The 6,275-nt window shown below is 51.7% G+C and overlaps 1 long non-coding RNA gene across 1 annotated transcript; it reads left to right on the top strand.

Moving 5' to 3' along the window:
* Positions 1-207: 207 nt before the first annotated feature.
* LOC147350566 (uncharacterized) lies at positions 208-5,549 on the top strand. The gene is made up of 4 exons (XR_015148977.1): positions 208-333; positions 2,271-2,470; positions 2,892-2,965; positions 5,158-5,549. It is a non-coding gene; the product is annotated as an uncharacterized LOC147350566 (long non-coding RNA).
* The last annotated feature ends 726 nt before the right edge of the window (positions 5,550-6,275 follow it).

Genomic DNA, 6,275 nt, shown 5'->3' with positions numbered 1-6,275 from the left:
AGGTCACCCAGCTGGTAAGTGGACCAAGACAGGGTTTACAAGTGAGGCAAGCCAATCCCAAACCGAGTCCACTCCCCGACTGCCACCCTCCTTCCTGCATACTTCCTGAAAATGCTGATGAACATTTGTCAGTCTTCTGGAGGAGAAATATTGCTTGCAGTGATTCCAAAACATACTCATTAGTGGAAACTTTTCTTTCTTATTGTTTTCCTAGTACAGAGTACCTCATGAGAATAAGATGCTGAAGAATCAAGGTCTCTTGACCTGTGCCCTTGACTCCAAAGAAGTAGCCCTCCAACTCAGGCACCTGGGTACCTGTGACATGCTTACTGGGTAGGAAACTGCAGAGGGAACAGAAAGGGTCCCATCTATTGACTCCAATGCTGTGTCCCTAAAGCAGGCACGGGCTGTTGCACATGACTGATGCTTGATATATATGTTTGTTTGTTGGTGGCAAATGTTTGTATCTTATAGCTCAGAGTACCTGGCAGGGCCACCCTCTTGAGAGCAGAGGCCTCAGATCCTGTTCCGTTCGGCCCCTCAGAGGCTAGGAGACCTTGGCAAAGTCACTTTTCCTCTCTGGGCCGCTTTTCTTCTCTCCTGCTCTGAGAACTCCCTCCTCCCAGCGTGTGCTCAGTCGTGTCCGACTCTTTGTGATCCCTTGGACTGTGGCCCACCAGGGTCTTCTGTCCATGAGATTTCCCAGGCAAGAATACTGGAGTGGGTTGCCATTTTCTCCTTCAGGAGTTCTTCCCAACCCAGGGATCAAACCCACATCTCTTGTGTCTCCTGCATTGGCTAGCAAATTCTTTACCACTGAGCCACCTGGGAAGCCCCCTTCTCTCCCAGGGTTTGTGCCAATTGGCAGGTGTGAATATTCATTGGAAGGACTGACGCTGAAGCTGAAGCTCTAATACTTTGGCCACGTAATGCAAAGAACTGACTCATTGGAAAAGACCCTGATGCTGGGAAAGATTGAAGACAGGAGGAGAAGGGGACGACAGAGGATGAGATGGTTGGATAGCATCACCGACTCAATGGACATGAGTTTGAGTAAGCTCTGGGAGTTGGTGATGGACAGGAAGCCTGGCATGCTGCAGTCCATGGGGTCATAAAGAGTCGGACATGACTGAGCGACTGAACTGAACTGAATTGAAGGGCTTCCGTGACAAGGGACCATGCTGGGAAGATGAGTTGTTGTCATGGCTGCTTTGGTGAGAATAACAACTTGGACTAAAAGAGAGAGAAGTCACAGCACTGAGAGGGGAACCATCTAAATCTGCCCTGTTCAAAGTGGGAGCCACTGGGTACATATGACTGTTTAACTAAACTGTTTAAATAGAATGATGCATGCAGTTTCTCTGGAGTGGCAGCCACATTTCAGGAGTGGCCAGTGGCTTATTGGACAGGGCAGGTAGAGGACATGTCCACCATGGCAAAGTCCAGCTGGACGGCGCTGAGGCGTTTGTGCTGCATCATGATGTTCCTAGGCGTTTATTGTTTTCACGTCCTCACATGACACTTAGCCCTTTGGAAGTCCTCTTTCACCTGCTTTTAGGAGGAAGAGGGAAACACACAATCGAAATCACCCACTGCATGATTTGGGTCTTCCTAGGTGGTGCTAGCGGTAACAAACCCACCTGCCAGTGTAGGAGATGTAAGAGACACGGGTTTGATTCCTGGGTTGGGAAGACACCCTGGAGAAGGGCATGGCAACCCACTCCAGTATTCTTGCATGGAGAATCCCATGGACAGAGGAACCTGGTGGGCTACAGTCCATAGCACTGCAAAGAGTCAGACACGACTGAAGCGACTTAGCTTGCACGAACTGCATGATCTAATTAGCTCCTTCTTTACCGGGAGAGCCATCAAGGAAGACCTTAGCTCCTTCTTTAAAATAAAAACAACAACCAAAGAACAAAACAGATAATCTGAAATTCCCGAAGAGCTGATTGAGATTGATTAAGTGCCCTCCCTCCCATATTAGCTCTATAAACTTTTTAACACCTGGGACAGCCTGGATCTCACTCAACTCAGCCCAGGTTGGGCTGACAGTGTCCCACATGAGTGACATCCAGATGAATGAGACTTTTACTCTATTTCCTGGGCTGATGCCTCTGGCTTCTGGATGGCATCAAGATCTTTCTCCCCCTAAGGTCTTTCTCCCCTGGAGCAGAGCCCTGTGGGGGCCCCCCCACTTCAGTCCCTTGCAGGCGGAGGGTGACTTGCTGGCCTGCTGACTTTGGGCCGTGACTTTCTATTCTCCCCAGGAGCACCACTGGTGTCCTCTGGAGCCCCCACACCACGCTGTTCGTAATGACGACTACTGCATTGGCACGTCTCGTTGGGGTTCAACTTCTGTCCCTGCAGCTTCTGAGCTGCGTGACATGGGCAGGGGACATCAACTTTCTGAGCCCGAGTTGCCTCTTCTGGAAAGCGGGAGTCATGCCGTCTTGCTCGCAGGGTGGTGGTGAGTTCACGTGCACAGTGTTTCTCAACCTGTTCTAGTCTGTGTCCTCTTTTGTTCAATACAAAAATCTTGGCCTTCCTCCTTAAAGGCTCCACCTCTCCACGGCCTGATGAGCGTTTCATGCACATCCACCAACTGAGAACATTTTGTCTAGCTTTCCCACAATTTGTATTATGAAAGAAAAGATTCCCCCCCAAAAATATAAAATCTTATTATTCTGCTGACTCTGTTGTTTTGAGCTATAGACATCTCTCTGTAGCTATAGTTTGAGCTATAGCCTCTCTCTGCCTCTCGTCATCTTGGTTCTGCTATATTTCCCGGAATAATGACCTTCTTTCCCCAACTCCCATAGAAATGTAGCAAGTAGGCAGGGCCTGCTGATGCTCACTCACTAAACCATGGTTCCCTCCCATTCCCACAGGCAGTCATGTGACCACGGCCAAAGGACCATCAACCAGATTACGGTTTTAAGCATGTCTCTGCAGGTGCTTGAGTGTAGGTAAAGCCCCCTTTTATGGTCTTTTATAGTTTTTAAAAAACAGATTTGACTTTTCAGAGTAGTTTCAGGTTTACAGAAAAATTGCCTAAAAAATACAGACAGTTCCCATACCCCGCCCCCACATTTCCCTATTTCTAACATCTTGCATTAGGGCAGTGCCCTTGTTACAACTGCTGAACCAATCCTGGGATATTATTATAATTAATAACTAAAGTCCATAGTTTCCATTAAGGTTCACTCTGGGTTCTACAGATCTATGGGTTTTGACAAAAGCATCATGCCTACATCCACCAAAACTGTATCAGAAAATATGTGTGTGCTAAGTCCCTTCAGTCGTGTCTGACTCTGTGACCCTATGGACTGCAGCCCTCCAGGCTCCTTTGTCCATGGGCTTCTCCAGGCAAGAATACCGGAGTGGGTTGCCATGCCCTTCTCCAGGGGATCTTCCCGACTCGGGGATTGAACCCACATCTCCTGTGTTGGCAGGCAGAGTCCTTACCACTGAGCCACATGGGAAGACCCTTCAGACAGGATAGTTTCCCTAAAAGTGACCAAGCTCCTCCCATTCATTCCCCCCACGCTTCCCTCTGAACCCAGCTTTCTTCGCTTTTTCTTCAATGCCCTTTTGCCCCACACAGGACATATACTGATTGTTTGAAACCACTTTGTTAGATGAATGAGAAGTGCAGTGGAGGGAACACAGCCGGCTGGAGGTGGTGTCAGGGCAGGAGGAGGAAGCACCACCCAAATTGATTTTGCCTTTCTCAGTCACCTCCCTGTTAGGAAAATGACATGCAAGACTGTTATTCCTGAGCAGAGCGGCTGTGTCGTGGGGGCACCGACATAGCTGCACCATCCTGGTGGTTGGTGCCGCCCGCCCTCACCCCACTGGCATGGCAAGGCCGGGTCACGGGAGCCCGGTCCTGAAACCTATCATCAGGGTACAGTCCATCAGGGTCTCCATCATGGGGACTTTTGGAGTCACCTCTAGATGTTTTGGCCCAGTAAATGATTAAGCACTTAAATAAAGACAGGCTCATTAAGGAAACACGCTTCCCTGCGTATCTGCCCCAGTTACTCCTAAATTTAATCTGTCCATGAGCCAATTTCAGGACAAAAACACACTGTCTTTTTTTTTTTTTTTTTTTCATCTTCAGAGCCTTAACCTTGAGGTCATTAATCACTCAGGGCTTTTCCTGATTCTCTTCTCCCACCTCCCTTCTCCTCGGTGGCCCGGGGCGGGGCGGGGCAGGGGTGGGGGTGCGGTTCTCCACACTCACCCCCAGGCTGTGAGGGGCGAGCAGGTCCCAGGATACAAATGAGAGCGGACAGGGCACCCACGGGCCCCGTGCTGCAGGCAGCAGGGCCGGGGCCATGAAGGCGCCCTTTCTTCTCTGTCACACGGGAGCGCCAGCCTTAAGCAGATTGAGTTTCCTTGGTGGACAGGTCGGCTTTGTTCTCCTGTCCAGATTTGTGTCTGCTGGACTCCCCAAGTTGCTTCTCGAATGTTCCCTGACCTGATTTCACTGAGAACACATCAGACTCTGTGGGTTCCACTGGGGTGGCCAGAGCACAGGGCTAGGTGAGGGTTGGGTGACCTCAGAGGGGAGATGGGCAGTGAGGAGTCAGGCCAACCCATGCGGGATTTTCTCATGACCACTCATGTGCCCCCCTCCCAGCTTTCTGCTTCCTTTCCCTCTGCCCTGAGCTGACTCCGCTGAGGGTGAGGACCTGTGCCCCCCTGGCTAGGGCCAGTGGCACCCTGAGCTGCAGGGCTTGTAATCAGTAGGTCAGGAAAGGACCTCCGGTCCCTTCCCAAGGCTCTGCAGCTCCCCTAGCCCTGGATGTCCACGCTCCTGCTGGTCCCGGGGCCCTCCGTGGGTAATGTATGTGGAAGGAGGGTTTTGCTGATTAAAAGTCCCAAGAGGAAATCTCTTTTCCTGGAATGCCGAATAGAAAGCTGTTAAAAGAGGACTTCCTCTCAGTCTAGTTGAATCCTGGGTAAAGACCCAGGCCTTACTTGAGAAGGAAGAGCTGCCCACACTGTGAGGAGTGCCCACAGGAGGTGGGGACCCCCAGCCTTCGGTTCCCTGCCCATGCTTCCTCCATTCCTTGGCAGGGTCAGGGTCCCGGTGAACCCATCACTGCAGGCGGTGGCCCTGCTCACGGTCCCTCACCCCTCGCTCAGGTCCCAGGGCTTGTGGCTGTGCCCTGCCCCTCTTGGGAACAGCGGGGGCCCAGGAACCTCTCTGCAGCACGGCTACCACCCAACCTCACCCGGCCACGAGCGAGGATCCAGGAGAGGACGCGGGCCCTGGCAGAGCTGATCAGTATCCTTCGCTCTTAACTGGTGGATGTGCTAGAAGGGGAGGTGACGGCTGCAGGCAGCCCCTCGCATGGTAAAGAGAATGAAGACAGCACATTCAGAGATGTCAGGGGAGGGGAGAGGGAGGGGTGTCTGAGTGTTTGCCTCCCTGCTCCCAGGAGGCCCTTGTGTCTGCTTCCTGCCTGTCTTATCTGGATTTATTTTTGTCATCCACTAACTCCTCCATTTTACTTCTGTTCATTCATGTGAATTCTGTTTCTTTTTTCTTTTCTTTCCCCCTTTTTTTGCAAGTAAAAGAGTGTTGATGGATCCAGGAGTGGTGAGGAGCTCTCTCCACCTCGTGGGAGGTGGGCTGGCAGGGTGGCCGGGAGGGCAAGAACCAGGCTGCCTGGGCTTGAAGCTGATCTCTCCACTTACACGGGTTACTCTGGGCCAGAACTTCAAACTTCCGATCTGTAAAATGGGAGTAATCTGGTGTCTACCTTGTGCGGTCGGTTATGAAGATGAGGTGAATTGATACATACCGAAGGTGGTTTGAACAGGGCCTGGGGTGCAGTCAGTTCAAGAGCTGCTATTATGATCCTCTCCCTTGGGCCCAGTGGCTTGTGAACAGAGCCTCACTACGCCCAAGTGCTGGAGGAAAGGGAACAAGCTCAGAGTGTGAGAGATGCTCTCTTGTGACCTGGTTAGTATCCAGCTGGAGGGCTGCTGGTCTTGCTGGCAAGTGAGGGACAGACGGGGTGCCTACTGAGTCCTGGCAGATGACCAGGGGCTGGCCTAGGCCTGCCTCCTCACGTACCAGCACCCAGACCCAAGTGGGGGCTGCTGGACCTGCTTAGGTCAGTGGCATGGAGGGGGGCCCACAAGCCATCAGTTCTACCCCAAGGTTGCCTAGAGAAACTTCAGAGAAACACGCACAGGTGCTCACAAGCTGTGCCCGCACATGCCTAAAAGAGCTCTCTTTGGATGGCAAATAGCTG

Source organism: Bos grunniens, chromosome 20 (genome assembly GCF_055505025.1).
Source record: "Bos grunniens cultivar Pamir isolate PY7600 chromosome 20, Bosgru_T2T1.0, whole genome shotgun sequence".
In the NCBI taxonomy this organism is placed as follows: domain Eukaryota; kingdom Metazoa; phylum Chordata; class Mammalia; order Artiodactyla; family Bovidae; genus Bos; species Bos grunniens.
This window is presented reverse-complemented; position numbering and strand designations above follow the sequence as displayed.